The sequence below is a fragment of the Xyrauchen texanus genome, chromosome 40 (genome assembly GCF_025860055.1).
Source record: "Xyrauchen texanus isolate HMW12.3.18 chromosome 40, RBS_HiC_50CHRs, whole genome shotgun sequence".
Lineage (NCBI taxonomy): Eukaryota > Metazoa > Chordata > Actinopteri > Cypriniformes > Catostomidae > Xyrauchen > Xyrauchen texanus.
This window is the reverse complement of record NC_068315.1, coordinates 34,998,601-35,003,557: the sequence shown is the minus strand read 5'-3', so window position 1 is coordinate 35,003,557 and position 4,957 is coordinate 34,998,601. Positions and strand designations below refer to the sequence as shown.

The window sequence follows — 4,957 nt, the reverse complement described above, 5'->3', positions numbered from 1 at the left end:
TTCTAAGAACGTTAAAATGTCCAGTTTTCTTGACGTGATTATAATGTTATGTAAAGGTTAAAAAAACGTTTCTTACAACGTTTTCCTAACTTTAATTTCACCCAAAAAAAAACGTTCTTTGAACGTTTATTTTTCATATTCTAAGAACGTTAAAATGTCCAGTTTTCTTGACGTGATTATAACGTTATTTAAAGGTTAAAAAAACGTTTCTAACAACGTTATCCTAACTTTAATTTCACCCAAAATAAAACGTACTTTGAACGTTTATTTTAAATATTCTATGAACATTAAAATGTCAATTTTTCTTATTGTGATTATAAAATTATTAAAAGGTAAAAAAAAGTTTTAAAAACATTTTTCAAACTTTATTTTCCCTCACAATATAACACTAATATAATGTTTAAATAAACATTTAAACAATGTTACATTGTTCTTGTGCTTAGAATGTCAATGAAAGTTTAGATTAATGTTTTTTTACATTTTGCTAACTTTATTTCCCTCACAATATAATTCTTGGAATGTTTCTTTGTAATATTTTTTTTAAAAAACCCTAGAAACTGCATTCTATCTCATAATAAAGAAACCATGTACAATTATGTTATATGAAACATTTATTAAAACTTTTCACAACAGATTTTCAAAACATTTAAAAAACAAAATGGTTTAATGATATAAAAAATAAGGAACAACAAATATAAATTTGTGTGTGTATTTTATAACATTAAGAGTAAAAGTATATAAGTGTGTGTACACATTACACACACTACTGGTGTCCACTCTCCTGATTCTCCACCTGTGAAGTGAACAGATTGCCTCAAGTTATTATTTTTAATTGTTATTATATTATGAGATTATCATAAGACATTCACTTTTGCTACTTATATGCAACTGAAATGTAAGTGCAGTGTAGTTCTAGCGGGAAGATCAGCTGTACATCATCACACCATTATGGGTAATTCCCAGCCAATCGCATGTAAGGCATTGCTTTATAAGTCTGCTTACGATCTATCACATTGCTGTTTCAGTGTGCTAACACGGCAACCTCCTCCACCCCACCACCACCACCACCAGCTGAGCCCCGTCCCACACAGGGGTAGGCTCCTCGCCCCTGCCGAGTACAACTCCCTCGGACTGCCAGACAGGGCCTATGCCAAAGGGAGACATTATATTTCTGTTTTATATTCATCAAATTAATCCCATCTTAAACCTCACTCAAGTCTTCCCGATATAACTTATTTTATCATCTTTTATCAAAGCTGAAGTGTGTAATTTCCACCAAGGAAAATAGCTAAAACGTCCATGTTTTTTATACAAACTTCAGAAGAGCCAACCAACTGTTGGCCTGAACGTGTGCCTAAAACAATGTTTTGATTGCACTGCTGCCACAGTGCAAGTGTTAGACCTTAAGGTAAGGTACAAAGAAAAGATAAATAAAAACCTTTAGGCCATGTGGCTTAGATACCACAGCATCTAATGCCATATTATAGCTTTGTGTGAGGAACAAACAAAATTATCTATTAATTGAAAATCTTGCTTTGCACCTTAGCCGATAAATATTATTTATGCTTCAATTGTTTTTTCGAGTTTGCATAGTCACTTCACTCACTTTACCCTAGAGTCTACGTTCTAATATATGTATGTACAAGAACAGCTTGGATGCTGTACTACATTTTTATGTTCCACAGTGAAACAATCCTTAAAACTGTGAGAAATCTTTCAATTGCATTAAAATTAACCATCTTTCAACCTATTTACATTTTTGAGAAAAAGAGAAAAGAACAAGAATATTCTGAACAGAAGATTAATTTAAACTGAAACAGTTTCATAAACATAAAACTTGTAGTAATTGTAATATGGTAATTTTGGTCAAAGTTACACAACAGACATAGATGACTAGTATAAATAAATATCACTGACAGCTCAGGGAAGGTTATTGAGTGCCTGGAAACAGTTAAGATCACATATGTGCATTAAGCCCTGCCAATATGCCAGTAAGTCATCGGCCACCATGTGGTACACATTAGTGATGCGCGGGTCGTCTCGTAACCCGCGGACCCCGCGGGTAACCCGCGGGTCGGGGCGCGGAAATAAATTGTCACTTTATTTGCGGGGCGGGTTGGGGCGGGTCATACTTTTTCTCTTTTTTTTTCATGTATGTTTTTTGCAATTTCCAGCCTATATTAAATATTTGGGAATATCTATTTTCATATTTTATTAGGTTCTTTTATAAGGTTACAATACGAAGGCCGTAGTGATTTCCCCAAACCTTTGGCGTCACGTAGCCTACACATAAAAGCTGCGCGCCAAGCAGCTCCCGCCGTCAGACACAACAACAACAAAACGTAGCAATAAAAAAAGTGAAGATGGAGGACGAGGTGCGGGAGAAATTGAGGTCGGGAGATTACATAACTAAACGAAAAAGCTGCTAAATCTAGTGTTTGGGACCGGTTCTCTGAAATAGTTGCAGCAGAAGACAACTGCAGTATCGGCTACGTTAAGTGCAACTCCTGTGAGAAAATTTACAAACACGAGAGCCACAAAACGGGCACTTCCAGCTTGTCTAGACATATTTGCGGGGGGTCAAAGAAAAAGGACGACAGTGGCACGTCTCAAAACATTACTGCTTTCCTCAAAAGTAAAGTACCAGCACATGTCAAGTCCGAGGTCACAGACGCTTGTGTTGCATTGTGCTGTCGAGATCTGCGGCCCTTCGACATAGTATCTGGAGATGGATTTCATACCGTAGCCCAGTCTCTAATTAACATTGGTTCACGTTATGGACGTGTGGATGCCAGCACTTTTATTTTTTATTTTATCGTTATTTTATTAATATGACCTGATGGTTCATACATAATCGTCTGTTGTTGCCTGTTTACAACATGTTACACGATGTTTCCAAGCACTTAAATGAAATAAAGGCTGTTTTCATTTACATTACGTCTGTTTAATGGTCGCGGGTGCGGGCGGGGCGGGTTGTAAAAATAGATACATTGGTGCGGGGCGGGCCAAATAATTTCATAAAAGCGGGACCCGCGGGTTGGAAAAAAAGCCGACCCGCGCATCACTAGTACACATCCATGTTGTTATAAAAACTTACCCTTGTTCCGCGATGTGGAGCATACTTAAAAGTCTCTGCGATGCACTCAACAAACACCTTTATTGACTCCTTTGGATGCATCTTGCGGCATGCCTCTAAAAATATATTTTTCATAAATCATTTGTTTGCATCAAAACAAAAACTTTTAAACACTTTTCACTCTTTTTTCAACTTACATTACAATAACACCCTTTCTACACTGTGCAAGGCAGATGGCACATGAGCTTGAGTCTGTCTACACTGGATGTGAAGCGAACATTCATAATGACAAACTTTTACTATTTCTTCTCTCCCTGTTCTTGCCTGTACTATTCTGAATCACTTTGGAACCTCGTATTGTTATCACTTCTCGTGTTATTGCTAATAAATGGCTTGTTGTATTCCTCATTTTTAAGTCGATTTGGATAAAAGGTTTTGTTAAATTTGACAGAATTCTGTTGATTTTAATTAGGTTGTGAATTTTTTATTTACTTGCTGCCCACCTTGGCCAGTACACTCCTATAAAATAGATTTTTAATCTCAGAGGTTATCCTGGTTAAAAAAGGTTATAATAAATGAATAAATGTCAATTTACATAAAGCACAGACAATCAGCTTTGAACTTGAGTAAACTTCAACAATGATTAAAATGTCTGAATAACTTGCATCCCGTTTTATTTTCAAAAGAGGTATTTCATTGAAATTTTGGAACCCTGTTCTACTGTTTTGCAATGCAATGTGGCGACACATCCAGCATATACAATCTAATTGATTATAATGGCCACAATTTTCCTTAACCCTGGATTAACATCTCCTTTAAACTATGGATGGATAAGAAGTGTGAAAAGTTTGAAATAGCTTAACAAAACAAAGATGTTCTAAAGAATGTATCCCATAATTTTACAGGTGCAATGAATCTGAATGGATTCTGAAATAACCATAGAGCATAGGAAGGCAAAAGTAAAAAAGAATATCTTTTCGTATCAGAATATCTGTTTTAAATGGCCATTTATTGAACACATATGCTTGTTGATTAAACTTGTATAAAAGCAATATCACAGTTGAGGTACAGAAAATCTTTTAATGGAACACTTACGAATGATCACCGTGCAGATTTCCAGGTCTTCAAGGCTTTTCTTTCCCTTTCGACCCTTCATGCTGTACTGAGCCCACACATTGTTTGGGGCAACTGTGCGCAACACCCTCCTTACAGCATCACCTGGAGTTTTGCTACCAAGAAGGCTGAGATGATGGATCTGAAATAAATCAATTAGATTTTAGCGCTTTGCAGGCTGCATTTTTCCCATTTAAATTCCATATAGACTTATGTGCAGACCACTAAAACAGTATAAAAATGTAGTAAAAAGCAAGTCTCTGAGACTTAATAAAAGAATGACAAATGCTGCATTCAAAATTTAAACAACATCAACAATCTACTGTTAAATTTAAATAACTTACAGTTTTATTCTTATATTCGCCATCTTTTAACTTCATGCACAACTCATCCAATTAATTTGTGCTCTGGCAAGGATTTAACAGGAACTCATCAGAAGAGTCATTTGGTGGGACAAGACCTAAAAGCATGGATTTTATATCTGCAAGTTTCTGGTCCACTTTGTCCAGTCGAACAAATATGGCTCGTTCAAGTTTCTTCATTTCTGAATTCTCTGAGATTTGTGCTGTTAACAAGTTAACACAAAAGAGAAGGTTATAAGTAGTTAAATTTGTCAAATTTGTCAAAGGTTTTAAGTAATAAACATTTGTCAAAAATTCACATCTTTATTCACAATGACTCATCTAAATGTCATTAAATTATAAAAAGAGTTCATAAGTCCATAGGACAATTTGAAACAGATTTTTTTATTGATATCCCTCTTTTATG

The 4,957-nt window shown here is 35.3% G+C and overlaps 1 long non-coding RNA gene across 1 annotated transcript; it reads right to left on the bottom strand.

The window, feature by feature from the left end:
* Nucleotides 1-708: 708 nt before the first annotated feature.
* LOC127633920 (uncharacterized) lies at nucleotides 709-4,222 on the bottom strand. The gene is made up of 3 exons (XR_007969278.1): nucleotides 4,172-4,222; nucleotides 3,098-3,192; nucleotides 709-1,145 (listed from the first exon to the last, which is right to left on the bottom strand). It is a non-coding gene; the product is annotated as an uncharacterized LOC127633920 (long non-coding RNA).
* Nucleotides 4,223-4,957: the final 735 nt, after the last annotated feature.